This window comes from Aethalodelphis obliquidens, unplaced genomic scaffold (assembly GCF_003676395.1).
Source record: "Aethalodelphis obliquidens isolate GAN/ISIS:26980383/991018 unplaced genomic scaffold, ASM367639v1 scaffold3, whole genome shotgun sequence".
NCBI classification, from domain to species: Eukaryota; Metazoa; Chordata; class Mammalia; order Artiodactyla; family Delphinidae; genus Aethalodelphis; species Aethalodelphis obliquidens.
The window spans coordinates 51,495,766-51,512,213 of record NW_020837947.1 but is presented as its reverse complement, the minus strand read 5'-3'; the positions used below and the strand labels follow the sequence as shown (position 1 = coordinate 51,512,213).

General features: G+C 44.9%; 1 pseudogene; it reads right to left on the bottom strand.

Moving 5' to 3' along the window:
- The window catches only part of LOC113613100 (60S acidic ribosomal protein P1 pseudogene), a 251,948-nt pseudogene that overhangs the window by 30,184 nt on the left and 205,316 nt on the right, over positions 1-16,448 (bottom strand).

Genomic DNA, 16,448 nt, shown 5'->3' with positions numbered 1-16,448 from the left:
GGTAGCAGCAAGCATGTCTAAATTAGTTAAATTACTTAAATATGTGGTTGCTTGAAGGCTCAAAAATTCCTGACCGCTCCTTCCAAGGAAACATCAACCCACAACATGTGGAATAAATCTCCATTTTCATGTCTTTGTTTCACTTGGGGTTCTTCTGAATGACTTCATTTTTGTTGCTGTTGCTAGATCAACTTAAACTGGGGACCTGACTAAACACTCCGAGAGTTGTGCTTTTGACCAAACACCTTCCTTCATTTTCCTCCCCTGACCCCCACTGGGCAACATAACTGTGATCAATTACAAATTGCTGGATGGCGGGCTCTTCATTGTGTCCACAGCAAGATAAATGACTTCCTTGCCTAAACAACCTCTGGTGGATTAAGATTCTGACCTCCTCTCATTCTCCATCCTTCTCAGAGGAGGCCAGTCCAAGCCAGGCTGCCGAGCCACGTGGACGTAATTAGAGCAGTTTGAAAAATGTGCAAACACGGTATTAGCAACGTGTTTAAACAGCACCATTCCCTGAGGTGTTCATAATCCTTTAAAGTTATGACATAATTACTCCTTCCGGCATCACTCTAACATGTATACAGCACAGCAAGAATTATATTTGTCAAGGAACATGACAGTTATGAATAAATAAAAATTATTTCTCAGATCACACACAGCATTTGTCTTTATTTATGGGATCTAGGTATCCCCTGTCTCTTTCAAAAGGATCTGAGGCATCTTACAAACTAATGTTATAGCATAACTCTAACAAAATAGGAATGAAACCACGATGGGAGGTAGGAAAGCTCTACCCAAACAAGACAAGAAGCCTTAAAGGGAAGTGTGACAGATTTGATCTCACAGAAATCTAAAAGTTTTAGGTTGCAAAGGTCAAGCAGCAGGGCAAGAGGTAAGGGGTTAACACCACAATATCAACTGTATAAAAATGCCTAAAAATCAATAAAAGAACAATCACTCAAGTGTGTATTTCGTGTAAAGAATGTGAAGATTAGGCCAGAAGAAGAAATACAAATAATCAAAAATCTTGCGGAAAAAAATGCTTGAACTCTAGTTCCTACAGAAGGAGTTTCAAATTAAAACAAGATGACAGTTTGCACCTACTCAATGGCAAAAATAAAAATAGAAAGAGGTATAGCATACAGTATTATATGGCCATTTTGGTTGTTTTAAATTTTTTCCCAGTGCAAACAATGCTGTAATGAACATCCTGGTACATATATCTTTTAGCAAGTACACAAATATTTCTATAAGATAGGTTCCTAGAAGCAAAATTGAGTTAAAATGTATATGCATTTAAAAAAATGATAAACACTGCCCATTTACTCTCCTAAAATATTGTTCTGCTTTACACTTATATCTGTAGCATGAGTGTGCCCATTTCCCCTAAACATGCAATCACCATACAACCCAGCAATTATACTTATGGACATTTATCCCACAGAAATATAAACTCATGTTCACACAAAAATTGTCATGAATGTTCAAAACAACTTTATTCATAACAGTCAAAAACTGGAAACAATCCAGCTGTCCTTCTGTGGTTGAGTGGTTAAACCAACTGGTACATCCACATCGTGGATACTACTCAGCAAGAAAAAATTGATACACACAACAACTTGGATGAATCCCCAGGGAGTTATGCTAAATGAAAAAGCCAATTCCCAAAGGTTATAAACTATATGATTACATTTATAGAACATTTCTGAAATGACCAAAGGATATAAATGGAGAACAGATGAGTGCTTGTCAGGAGTTAGGAGTGAGGGAAGGTGCATGAGGGCAGGGGGGTGGGTATAAAAGGGCAACACGAGGATCCTCATGGTGACGGAACTGCTCTGTACCTTGACTGTGATGGTTCACACAGGAAACTGCACATGTGATAAAACTGCATAGAACACACCCACACCCACACACATACACACACCCAAATGAGTACAAGTAAATCTAGGGATGTCCGAATAAGATTGACGAATTGTATCAGTATCAATATCCTAGTTGTGATACTGTACTATAATTTTGCAAGATGTTACATCGGAGGAAACTTGCTACAGGGTATATGGGATCTCCCTGTACTATTTCTTACAACTGCCTATGAATCTACCATTATCTCAAAACAAAGTTTAATTTTAGAAAGCTATAAGGTGGATCTATATGATGTAATATGAGATCTGTGATATACTGTTGAGTGAGAAGAGCATGTCACAAAATAATGGGTACGGTATTATCCTATTTGTGATAAACAAACAAAGCCATATATCGGCTTGTGTGTGCATGTGAGTAAATAGAACATTTAACACTGCTTACCTCTGAGGAAGGAAGGGAAAAAGGGAGTCCATTTTTAGTCCGTATTTAGTCTGTATCGGTGCAGTGCTTTACAGCCAACATGTCTGACTTTTGTGATTTAAGTGTTTTTGTTTTTGTTTTTGTTTTTGCGGTACGCGGGCCTCTCACTGTTGTGGCCTCTCCCGTTGCGGAGCACAGGCTCCGGACGCGCAGGCTCAGCGGCCATGGCCCACGGGCCCAGCCGCTCCGCGGCATGTGGGATCTTCCCGGACCGGGGCACGAACCCGCGTCCCCTGCATCGGCAGGTGGACTCTCAACCACTGCGCCACCAGGGAAGCCCTGATTTAAGCATTTTTTAATTGTACGGAGAGATTAAATATACCAACATGAGGGTTAACCAACTGCTCTAGAGTATAAGCTTATCTCCTCAAGCAAACTGGGCCCGAGGAGGTGCTCACCGGAAGGGCAACTTTCAGTGAAGGCAACGAAGCACAGGAGCCTGAGAGAGGAACGGAAGGATGTAGAAAGGGGAGTGGTCTGCAGCGGAACAGGCATTGAGCGAAGGGTTGAGTGAGGGAGGAGCATCCTGAGAAGAAACGCAGAGTCGAGAGTAAGAGGGAAGCTGGAGAGGGACGCTTTCGGGGTTTCCCAGTGGGGACAGGAATAAAATATTGCTTTTGGTTTGCTATTTGGGGTAGGGCATTTATCATTTATCAGGGAGGTGGTGGCACTGCCATCATAACCCTCAGGGAACCACCATGGGGAGCATTCCATTTCCTGAGGACATCTCCTCGAACGATCCATTCTGGGACAGGGGATCGCGTTGGACTGTGGTCTCACTGGACCCCTTGTTAGTTCAGGTCAAGGCTCTATCATCTGATCTCAATAGCCATTCCTCTAGTGAACACAGATGGCATTTCTGATCTAGGCATCAGCATAAGCTCAATAACAACCCCCCAAGGAGATGGATAGTACCCTTTCCCCAGTACTCAGTCATCCTGATAAATGGTCACTTGTCCCTCTAGGCTTGAGGTAAGTTGCAGGGTCCTTTCTCAAAAGGTTCTTGGTCTGCAAACTGGCTTAGGTCTGGGAACTGGATAAGAAGCTATATATTCCCAATATGATGATGCAAGTTTGGTCTCTGCCCAGCAGAGCTAGAATTTTTCTCCCTACATTTGTAAGGAAGTAACTTAGTACACTGCCCATCCAGTTCATTTTAGGTGATCAATTAGCCATTGATTGCCACAGATCCCTGCATATAAAATTCTATTTCTCCATCCCTGTGGCTTATTAAGGTAATTGCATTTACCTTCTCTCTGATGGAAACCAGAGACCACAGAAACCAATTTCATTGCCACATCAGCACTGTAATTTCTTTTTTTTTTTTAACATTTTTTTGATGTGGACCATTTTTAAAGTCTTTGTTGAATTTGTTACAATTTTGCTTCTGTTCTATGTTTTGGTTTTTTGGCCACGAGGCTTCTGGGATCTTAACTCCCCGACCAGGGATCGAACCCGCACCCCCTGCATTGGAAGGCAAAGTCTTAACCACTGGACTGTCAGGGAAGTCCTCTGTTATTTCCGATCTTCAGAGAGCCACCTCAGAACTCTTCAATGATTCTGGTGCCCTTTACCAATGCATTTTTTCCTTCCTCGGTGGGTCCTCCCAGGGCATTTTTTAAAAATTAACTAATTTATTTATTTTTGGCTGCATTGGGTCTTCGCTGCTGCACGTGGGCTTTCTCTAGTTGCGGTGAGCAGGGGCCACTCCTCGCTGCAGTGTGTGGGCCTCTCCCACTGTGGAGCATGGGCTCTAGGTGTGCGGGCCCCAGCAGCTGTGGTGCGTGGGCTCAGCAGTTGTGGCTCGCAGGCTCTAGAGCGCAGGGTCAGTAGTGGTGGCGCATGGGCTTAGTTGCTCCGCGGCATGTGGGATCCTCCCGGACCGGGGCACGAACCCATGTCCCCTGCCTCGGCAGGCGGACTCTCAACCACTGTGCCACCAGGGAAGCCCCTGATTCATTTTTGAAAGTGCAAATGCCCAAGCCTCAGCTCCAGAGTTTCTAATTCTGTAAATCTGGGATAAGATTTAAAAATTTCCATTTCTGTAATACATTCCCAGTTGATGTTGATGGTCCCAGGTGATGTGGTCACCACTCTGTTTGAACCACTGTTCTACATTATGCCAGAGAATTTACAGAACTTTGACCTAAAGAACCACAGACCATCATAGACTCCAGGCTCTAATATCCAATCCAACATACTATTCACGCCACTCCCTGGCGCTTGAGCCAACCCTGAGTCCTAGGTGCTATCCCGTGTCAATACATTCAGCCTGATGGAGTCTCACTGTCTTCCCCCAACACCCTTACAATCTCCTCCCACATATGATCTTTCCACTCCTCCAGATACCACGTGTCAAGATCTTGTAACTCTCTTGGTGGGTAGACTATTTTACCCTGGAGCAGGACTTTTCTATTTCTCCTTATGGGCTATATTGAGCTCTAACTCTTCTTACAGAGCTGGAGGCAGAGAAGAGAGAGTGGGGGCCCGAGAATAAGCAGCAGCTCTCGAGGCAACTGCTCCATGCACAGTCACTGAAAACACTGTTTTGCAGAAACAAGGCTCAGGGACATTTAGAGCTCAAAGTTTTCAGCCTTATCCATGTCCCACCAGTGCCTTAACACTAGCATTAGAGACCTAGAAAGGCTGAACTTTTCATTGGCACTTTAACTCTGCAACCCTTGCAATGAGACCCAGGGCTTGGCTGTTCACGGTAAGAACTTCAGGACAAGAGATTTCTTCAAGTTTGCCATGGAGGTTCGATTCTCCACAAGTGTTCTTAAATATATTATATATATATATTATATATATATAATATATATATATGTACATATATATATTCATACTCTTATCTTTTTTGCCTATATATGCACTTTGGAGCTGTAAGAAAAACGTAGATGACTCTATAATCTGTAAAATCACTTCCTTCAACAGAGCAGCTAAGTGCCACAGCCTCTCGATCTCCCCATGTCTTGCACTCCACTTGCTCTTCATGCCATGCTATGACCGCTGATCATCTGAATGATTGTGATACTACTGTATGCAAGGATGATGAGCGTCCATTTCCATCCTTTAAACCTCCGCATTCTCCCAAGGTTATCGTTCAGCTCCTCGAACATGACCAACGCAATCCCAGAAGCACATTATGAGGATCTATTTCTTGGTGCAACTTCTAATATCAATGACTCTATCAGCCGAGTACCAGAAAGAAACAGCAGGTGTTCAAATGAGGATAATTTCAAGAGGGAGCTATTTACAATGGTGTAGACAGAATATAGGGAAATCACAAGAGAGAAAGCAATAACCAGGAGCTGGTAGCAGCTGAGCAGAACTGCCCTAGACTTGAGGAGGAGGGTCATGCAGAGACGCCCCATTAAGAGAAGCAGCGACCTTCAGTTAAGGGAATCAGGCAGCTCCTGGCAACCTCACAGACGGGGAGCTAAGGGAGTGAACACCTTGACCTCACTCTCTCCCCAGTTTCCAACCTCTCCCCAGGGATCCCCAGTGGCCAAACCCAAGTGGAAGTCAGAGGTAAGGGAGCCAGTGGATATAGTCAACTAAATCAGCCTCCTGGGTTGTGAAAGTGGATCTGGAGAGGAAAATGCAAGATCTCTGGCATGATGGGAAAGGCCATGAGTTTAGTTCTAAACAAATGTGTTTGTGTCATCTAAGCATAGATGTAAAACAGGTAGTCAAGAAGCTCTGGAGATTGGAGAAAAGTCTGAGCTGTTGTACAAATTTGAGAGGATAGAGATGAGGCCGTGAAGGTGGGTGAGATGACTTAGGCAGACAGTGTAGAGTGGGAAAAGTAGAGGATCCAGGGTTGAACCTGAGCAGTTCCAATGTTTAAAGGTCAATTAGAAGAGGAAAATCTGCAAAGGGACAGAGAGATAGAGCCATAGAAGTGGGAGAAAAACCAGGAGAGTATATGGCAGCTTAGATACCAAGAAAAATAGTTTTTCCCAAAGAAGGAAGGTTAAATTGGCTACAGTCTACTGAGAGGTCAAATACTGTGAAAATTCCGCAGTGTCCATGAGATGTAGGGGTGTAGAGGCCACTGGATACTGTGATAAAAATAGTTTTAACAGAGAAGTAGGGGAGGATGCCAGCTGGACGGGGCTGATGGGTAAACAGGTGCTGAATGAGGGCAAACAATGACTGTGCACAACTCTCCCAAGCAGTTTGGGTGTGAAGGGGAGGAGAGGAAAAGCGTAGAACCAGGAAGGAAATGTGGGGTCTGGGAGCGGGATTTTTTAAGAATAGGAGTGACTAGAGCACGTTTAGATGCTGATGAAAAGAATCCATTAGAGGGGAACAGATCAAGGCTAGAAAAGGTGAGATGGTTGGTAACACACATTTTCTGAGAAGGTTGGAATCCATGGCCTTGGGAAGGGAACTGACCTTTCAAGGAGGAGGGACATCACTTCCATTTTGTCAGGAGGGAGGTGCAGAGAATGGGCTCAGGAGCTAGTACAGGTGCAGGCTGGGTTATGGGTGCAGGTGGCAGGAAGTGAGATAATTCCCACCTGAGGGCCTCTATTTCTTCTGTGAAGTAGGAACAAAGACACCTGGCACTAGAGAGGGATGAGATGGGGACTAAAGGCTTGAAGAGGAAAGTTTGAAATGGTTGTTCAGAGACTGAAAGGTGAGTAGACAAGAGGACAGTGGGATTCCTCAGGGGTGGAGGTGATAATGAAGAAGACTCTGCTAGGCTGGGGGGTTCTTCTCGAGTCGTGCTTTGCTGCCTAGGCAGAGATGTGAAAAGGGCTATGGTTGAGTTCTTCTAGGACTGACTTTTTCCCCAGGTAAAAGTGATAAAAGGACAAAATAGACCAGTAAGTTTTCGGTGTTGGTGAGATAGTGATTGACATAATGGACCATGTATCTAACGTGGCTTCAAAGGGAAACAGATAGAGTGGGTTGATGGATAAGGAAAAGTAGAGGGGCCAGGAGGCTAAGGGCCTCAGTAGGGTTGGGGCACAGACTAGGTGAGCAAGCAGACTAGACTAGAATGAGAGGGGATTGTGAACAGAGGGGAGTTTTGACAGATGACAAAGTCCACAGTGTGACAGAGAAGTAGGTGCTGGAGGTGGCAGGGTAGATTAAGGAACTGGGAGGCCAGAGTACGGACTGGGTCATCCGTGGGTACCCTCACGTCTTCCAGGAATATGGCAGAGTTGAGGTGTGAGGGAATAGTGTGCGTTAGGAGGCAAAGTTCTCAGGGAAGCAGAGGGAGTGTTCCAGCGGCCAGTGGCTGTCAACGACACCAGCACTTCAGAGAGCAGCCATTTTTACAGGAATGTTTGGACTCTGCTCCGGGGAATGAGGAGCGGGCTATTCCCACCCGTCATCCTGGGGGTGTGGGCTGCGGAAGAATACTTAAGAGAGCTGCAAAAGAAGTGATACCCTCTGGGTAGAGCTGAGTTTCAACTCAGGCCAGGAGACAGAGGTTCTCCAGGGGGCCGATGCAAGCAGAGACAGCAGAAGTGACCAGGGATGAAGGAGGAGGCTTCAACTTGAGTACGTTTGGGTCACGGATTGTAAAAAAAAAAAAAAAAAAAAAAAAAAGGTGCCATTAGGAAGATTCGAAATAAGTATAGAATCTATAATAAGTCCAGAAAGCATTATACTGCTTTTCAAAGACAGACACATATGCCAGCCCCAGTTGTCCTTCACTTTCAACAGTGACCCGCTGTGTGTGTGGTCTGACTCGGGAACAATGCCTAACCAGCAGTATTTTCTCCACGCTCAGGGCTGTCCTTGGGCTTCCTTGTTTCCAGCTGTTTTTTGCTGAGTCTGGCATGAGTTTTACCTTTGTCTCCATATTGCCTAGTTTACCAAACTCCTTGGTTAGGAGATTCTTAAAAAGAATCCTCCCACCAAGGACTGTTCAGGCCAGTTTTCTCTAGGGTTTCTGTCTGCCTCTCACCACATCTTTTGGCCTTGTCACATCCTTTGCTCTTGTCCTCCAGAGATTTCTCTGTGCTGTTCTACCCCCACTTCACTTCTGGGTGGGTATCCATCCTCTGTCTTTACCCAGTTTCAGCACATCTAGGGCAATGAATGGGGTTACGGGGCAGCCAGGGTGCCTCTAAGATCACCAGGTGGATGACAGTGTAACTGATGTCTGTTCTCACTAAAAAAGATGACATGAGAGTAAACTTTCAGGATTTTTTAGTTGCACCATAGATGGCTAAACAAACGCTGCAGGTATCACTAAGCAAAATAAAAGTCAATGTGTAAACGGTGAAACTGAACTCACCAATTTTCCCCTTGAGTTTCCCAATAAGCTTTTTTCCTTTCCGTTTGACTTGGTTACTAATTCTTAGTAGGCAGGCTGTGACCTCCTCTTGACAAACAGATCGCCAGTGTATGCTGTTGTTTTTTCTCTTTCCTAAGGATACTCACGCACCATGGTGAACACGCCAACTCAGTATCTAATCACATGTGAAAGACGCACTTAACAAACTGGTTTCTTTATGCAACAGGATGACTTAGAGCAGTCACATAACAAGTTCTTGCCCTTTGGGTACTCTCAGTCAAAACTCTTCACATAACTTTCAATTCAGTGTTCTCTCGTCCATGTTGTCTTGTGATTATTGTTGGGAATTTTGTTGCTGTTGTTGTGAGAGCCCTCAATATTTCCTGGATGACACTGTGAGCAGACTGGCTCTATTATTGGCACTATGATTATTATCATCTATTACCTAAAATGCTCTTAAACTGTCTCAAACACCGTACCTTTGCTGGCTATCAGAGGTCGTCTCGAGGGGCAGGAGAGATGGCTGATCCTAAGGAAAGCCCCACGGTGCTGGCCATCAGACAGAGTTTCCACAGCAACTCCATGGGCTTGTCAGTTTACCCTTTAGGAACATAAAGGAAAAACGTAATTTACTCTTGCTACAGGAAATTTACTTCTAAGTGATAGAGATAGGTAACTGCAACACCCTCTTGATATCAGAGGCCCCTCCTAGGAACCTGAGTAGAAACTCAGGCTTAAAGTTACCCTACACAACTCTGTTCTAAAATCTTATTGTTAGCATTTAAGATAAATACCTTTTTCATTATAGGCACAACTTAAGTTAGCTGAATCAGACTAAAGGGAAGGATTTATATTCCTTGCTTCAAGGAGGAGTTTTCTTGCTTTTTCTTCCTCATGCTAGATGTGAACAAATCTATACACATAGCCCCGTGCCCCAGCAGATTTCTTAAAACCTGAAGGGAATCAATCTTAAGGTGAAGGCTTTGCAGAGAACAGCAGAACAGGGAAGGAGAAAACATGGGTCCTTGTTGACATGGTGGAGTTGCTGAATCAACCAGCCCTGGAGCCCACCCTACCTCTGGAAATTTCAGTTTTGTGAGATAATGAATTTCTTTATATTTAAGTCAGTTTGGTACAGTTTGTTTTTTAATTTTTTAAAATTGTTATTATTTGCCATGGAAAGCCTCCCAGGTATCACAGGTACTCACAAGTGCCTGAGCTGTGTAGCAGAGGAGAACCCAGCAGGAATGTGAGTGATTAGGGGTAATTCCTGCCAATCTTTTCTCTATTTCCCCTCCCTCAACCTGATTCCTGATATGAGATTATTTGTGCTTTGAGTTAGCTTTCCGTTGTTTCTTCCCCACCCCACCCCATTTTCTCTACCTCTCAGAAATCAGTTATTTTCCATCTAAATATAATATGACGTTCAAGTTGAAGTTAAGCTGGAGTCAAATCAAGGTAAAATGTTTGGAGACCCCATCTCAGGGTGGCCTGAAAGAGGAACGTGAGAAAAGTGTACCTTAGAGTTGCTTTCTGGAGTCAGCCAAATTCTGGGATGAGATCTTTGGCATTCTGTCAGCATCACCACTGCCTCTCAGTATTTGTATCCTACCCCAGAAGTTTTATATCTTGTCAGTGAGTGGGTGGGGCTGGGTTTTGGGTCAAAGATATCTAAATGTCTGAAATTATCCTATTTGAGGTTTGCTGACATTACTATTTTTCATCAAATTAAAAAAAATTCCAATATTTCTTCAAATACTTTTTCTTCTTCATCTGCTCTCTCCCCTCCTTCTGGGACTCTAATTACATGTACATTAGATTGCTTGATACTATCCCACAGGTTATTAAGGCCCTATTCTTTTTCTTTTAATCTTTCTTTTCCTCTTTGTTTAGATAATATCCATTGACTTTTCTATAGATTCACTGATAATTTCATGTGTTGTGTTCATTGTGCCTAACCAATGAGTCTTCAATTTCATATATTGTATTTTTCAGTTCTAGGATTTCCATTTGACTCTTTTTTCAAGTTTACATATCTTTTCTGAAATTTCCCATCTCTTCACCTACTATTTGCATATTTCCCACAGATTCCTTAACATATTTATCATAATTATTAAGACTTAGTTAATTCTAACATCTGGGTCCTATGTGGGTCTGTGTTTATTGACTATTGTTTCCCTTCATTATGGAGTACATTTTCCTGCTTCTTTGCACATTGAGTAATGTTTTTATTGTATACTGAGCCTTATGGACAGTAAATTAAAGAGACTTTAGATTCTGCTATCTTTCTTTAAAGAAAATTGAGATTTGTTGTAAGCAGTTAAATTACTAGCATACCACCTTGAGCCCCTAGAGCTATGGCATTCAAATGCCGTATAGAAATGTTCTATACTCTGTGCAGTCCACTATAATGGACATTAACCACAAGTGGCTATAAGCCTTTAAAATGTAGCTAGTGACTAAGGAACTGCAATTTGTTTTATTTAATTTTAACCAAATTTCAAATGTACATGGAGGTTATTGTATTGAATAGTGTAGCTGTGAATAATTGGTTTTAAGATCTGTTAGGGTGGGTCTATTTGGGTTTTGCCTTTACTCCTAGGGCACAACCTTCAGTCCTGGGAAGTAGTCCTCCTTACTCCTAAGGTGTGCCCTCTGTGGTCTCCGTGGAAAGTCTTGGGTATTTGCCACACCACTCTAACTGGGGAGGAATTGAACTCTAAGCTCCATCTTCCAACACAAGGCAGCCATAATTTCAGCCTTCCAGCTATTGCTCTTCCCTGGGCTCCCTGCACCTCACTTTGCACATGCACCGTGCAAGAGTCAGCTGAGGAGCTGAGGGAAGTTTGTACGTAGATTTTGGAGCTCCCCCTCTGAGGCTCCCTCCTTTCTGGGGAAGCCCCAAACCCCAGCTTCTGCCTCCTCAGCTCATAGGGCTGCCACTTTCCACTTGAGCTCTGTCTCTTGCCATCCTGGGAAGAGGAGAGTACTGCCAGAGGAAACGCCTGATCAACATGGACCTCGCCCAGTGGGATGCCCCCCCACTTTTTTCAAGGGTCATATCTTCTCCAGTTTTCGTCTTCAGAACCAAACCATTTTGGTTGTCCTCCAGGACCTTAGAACAGGTTTTGTTATTGTCTTGTTTTAGGTCCAGAACTTATCATTGTTTTTGGCAGAAGGATTAGTCAGATAGTATTTACTCAGCCGTTATCAAAAGCTGGAACTGATCTGAATGGCCAAAACTAGACACTAAAATACTGAGTTCAGTGGGAAAGCTTGGCTCTCCTTTCCTCCCAACATACTCTCTTGCGTCTCTTTGCACCAGAAGGGGCTCAATATTTGCTAATGAAAATTTGCTGAAAACTGGAAATTCTCTTGAAGGAGCCATACTTTGAAGCATTATCAGTTGTTCATAATTTAGAATGGACAATCCTTTCCTGAAAGAAGATTGTGATAGGGGTTAATGAGAAGGAACAAGAGGTTCTTGGGTGTATCTGAATTCTGATTACAAGTGGTAGAAAACCTGACACAATTTTGGTGTAAGCAAAAGGGGAATTTATTGAAAAGCCTAGCTTAACACTCCATGGTAGGGCTGGCTCTAGGCATAGCAGTTTTTAGACCTCATATAGTATCATCAGAATGCAGGTTTTTCTTTTTTTTAATAAATTTATTTATTTTATTTTATTTATTTTTGGCTGTGTTGGGTCTTCATTGCTGTGCATGGGCTTTGTCTAGTTGCGGCGAGCGGGGGTACTCTTCGTTGCAGTGTGCGGGCTTCTCGTTGCGGTGGCTTCTGTTGTTGTGGAGCACGGGATCTAGGCATGTGGGCTTCAGTAGTTGTGGCACATGGGCTCAGTAGTTGTGGCTCACGGGTTCTAGAGTGCACGCTCAGTAGTTGTGGTGCACGGGCTTAGCTGCTCTGCGGCATGTGGGATCTTCCTGGACCAGGGCTCAAACCCGTGTCCCCTGCATTGGCAGGCAGATTCTTAACCACTGCGCCACCAGGGAAGCCCAGAATGGAGGGATTTGGGGTTTGTTTTTTTATTTCTGTTCCCAGCTTTCAGACCTGCCTGTTGCATTGATAGAATTAATCTCAGCTTCCTGTGACTGCAAGAGGATGGCAGCAGCTTCAGCCCTGCGTCCTCTCAAGTGTCCAGTCCAGAGGAGAAAGTGCAAGCCTATTTTCCAGAAATACCCATGAAAATCTCACTGCCTCTCATAGGTTCTGCCTGGGTCATGGGCCCATCGGAAGCAATCACGTGGCCATGAAACAGGATGAAATGATTGGCCTAAGCACGCCTCATATGCTCCACTCCCCAGTCAGAGGGGTGTCAGTGTCATCAGACCCCCACGGACTGAGAGGGGAGAAGGGGCACTTCCCCTGGTAAATATCTGGATTCTTATTCACTGGAAGGGCAGACACACGCTGGGGCAGAAACAACGGAAGCCCACTAAGGTTGTTATCGGAGGAGACTGGAACCAAGGTACCCGGAAGGGGTTAAAAGGCTACAGGTAGAGAAGCAGGGGGCCTAAAGGAAAAACCCTGCCTCTTTCTCCACTTAGCCCCTTGGCTTAGGGCCGCTGGAGGCTGGGCTATGCTGTGTCATTGCTTCATGGTGACTGTGCTTGGGCACCTGCTATGAGTAAAATCCATGAAATTTAGATACCACAGCGGTATCTTTAAAAGGTATCAGGTGGAGAATGGCTTTTAATGTGGAATCCAGGCCTCCAATGAGAGGCTTGTTCCACTTGCTAAATTTGGTTTGGGTTAAATGCCCACTGACCTCTTGTCCCTATAGCATTTCATCACTGTGATGAATGCTCGAGAACAAATCCTCCTCTCCCCCGCCCTTCCTAATGGTACACGCTCTGTATACCGTTAGAGTTCTGAATTCTTTTCCCAGATCAATTGCCAGGCCCCCCGCTCCATCTCTTCCATGAGTGAGGAAGCAATCCAAGGAAAAAAGACAACTGCGCCAAATGCAGCAGCGCTTCCGAACGTCCGCTTGGCTCGGCCAGTGCCTGACCAGCACCTGCCACGGCTCCAAACCTTCCAGCAGCATCTGGTGGGGGCGGGGGGGAGCTGGGGAAGTGGAGGCTTCCTTTTCTCTCCCCCTCCAGGAAACCAGAGAAAACATAGCCGACCTCAGAGACCAGCGAAAAATACCTCTGGAGTCTCTCAAGCCACTCAGTCCCCACCGACTGCTCCTAAGCACGTTCTAACTTGAACCTAATGGTTCTAAGATAGCCCAGTGAAAGGGGCTTCATTGCTTCCCTAAGCAATGAAGAGAACTCTCCCCAATTTTTCAAAAACGTCTGTGCTCTTTAGGATCTCACTTTTTTTTTTTTTAACAATAAGCATGCCTCACTTTCGCCACAAAAAAAATAAGTACGGATATTCAAAGTTTCAGAATTTCCACAACGCTTTGCCCCCTTCAAAGCTCCCTCTGTAACCAGTGGCTGACTTGAAAGTTGCTGCTCGCAGCATTTCAGGCTTTTTCTGTCACTGCAATTACATCTAATCATAAAAAGAGAAATATACTTCTGACGAATTTAAAAATGCAACATGGAAGATGCCTCTGGAAAAAATTCCTGTCAGCTCTTTTCATACCCGGGTGCCCTTGGTGATAAATTCCTAGTCTTTTCAGGAAATCAGTTCCTCCTTGCTTGCTTGATGAAACAACTCAGCTCACTCGCCTCAGCCTCACCTTCCTGATGAGCTTGTCTTCTGAAGCACAGAGATATTCTGGTAGTTTCGCCCTCTTTCCTGCCCCCCCCCCCCACCGCCCACCCAGCTTCTTCACTTGCTCTGCATCCCACCGTGCCGAGGACACCTGCCGCTGACCTCGTTCTCAGCTTTGTTTCCCCGATAAGTTTATTGGCCAGGTGCTGTAATTGGTTTGCTGGGCAATTGCCTCCGTGCAGTTCCTGTGACCTACTTGGACTATGGAGCAGACTTCTTCATTATTCACGATGAGCTAGAGGTGCAGTTACCAGTAGGGTCCACCTCCGAAACTTGTTTAGCCAGTTTCCTTCTTTCACTGAGCCGTTCCAAGACCGGCACATGCAGATTGACAAAAACACCGAGAGTTTCTGTGTTCCCAGAAACAAATCCCACCAGAACAAACCTCCGTCTGTTGCTAAACTATGATTCTCGTTTCCTCTCCCCACAATGTCTTCCCCCTCTGCCTCCACCTCCCTTTCCTACAAAGCTAAGGACCATCAGGTTTAAATGCAGTGTTGAGTTGTTGATGAAAACAGGGTGTTTTTTTCTGAATGTCAAACAACATATGAACATAAAGCAGGCATAAAAATATCAGGAAAACAAGCGTGCACTGCTTCTGCCCGGGATGCAAGTGCACAACTGGCTGAGCTTAAAAAGCTTCCATGCTCACGAGATGTTCTGGAGCATTAAAATTGACGATGGGGATTAGGTTGTCTTTCAGAGCAGCAGAATCTGTATAACTGAATCCTCCTGGATGGAACCATTTTCAGCCCAGGCATATTAAGTTGGCTGGCTCTGAGTCGACTTTTGTACACACACGCACAGTATTTAACCACGAGTGCGGTGGGCCCCAAATTGAAACCATATTTTGTTAGCACCACGTGTTCCAGCCTTGACAGTATTTATCAAAGGGGAAGCTGCTGGATTTATTGGAAGAAATGAACTTAACCAGAGTCTGGCAGACCCAACCCCAATAGGGAGTTGTTATTTTTACCCCGCCTGGTGAGCAGTACTGTAGCTGTCAGCGCAACGCTGTTAACTGGCTTCGGGCACTGTTTGCTACCGGACCTCTCCAGGGCCTGCCTCCCAGCTGCCTGGGCCTCATGTGACGTCATCAGCGCCACAGCCGTTTGTTCTTCAAGCCCCTGTTTGTGTTCCTTTCTCTTCTGTGAGGTCCTTGCTCCTTGAGCCAAAGGTCGTTTCTTCCTCCTCTGATCTCTCCAGCATCAGCTGGGGCTGTGGTGGAAATGCAGAGTCCCAGGCTCCACCGCAGACCTCCTGCACCTGCATCTTAGGAAGAATCCCAGGAGACTCCGGAGCACACTGAAGTTTGAGAAACACTGCTCTACCCGCACTGACCTTCTCTACCAGTGGCTCTCAGTGGGAGTTGTTACCCCCTACAGGTGCTTTGGAAATGTACAGGGGGATTTGGGAGTTGTCACAATGGTGGGTGCTGGGCGGGAGAATGCTGGACGGGAGAATGCTGGGCAGCCTGCAGTGTAGAGCACAGCTCCACATAAGGAAGACTTGGTTCACACATCACATAACTTTCTAAAGTGCCGCCAGGCAGGCAGGTTGGTGAAAAACCTATTTTCAATTATCTGAACCCGGAACTGAATTCCTTTTTCCACACAGACACAAAGTATTGTTTGCACAGTTTTAATATACACTCAATTTTCTAGGAATTCAACTTCTGAGAATTCAGGGAAGACTGTGCTTTGTTTTTGTTCAGAATTTTACCTTCGTTTTTCTTTCTTTTTTTTTTTTTTTGCTGTATGTGGGCCTCTCACTGTTGTGGCCTCTCCCGTTGCAGAGCACAGGCTCCGGATGCGCAGGCTCAGCAGCCATGGCTCACGGGCCCAGCCGCTCCGCGGCATGTGGGATCTTGCCGGACCGGAGCACGAACCCGCGTCCCCTGCATCGGCAGGCGGACTCTCAACCACTGCGCCACCAGGGAAGCCCCGTTCTTCATTTTGGAAGCACATTATTGACAGGAATGCTGCTTACAGTATTTCAGTCTCCAGGACAATATATCTGTATCAGTGTGCTTTGGTAGCTGTCCCAGTACAGTGATTTTATATCTGACGACTTCATTGGTTTTTGGTA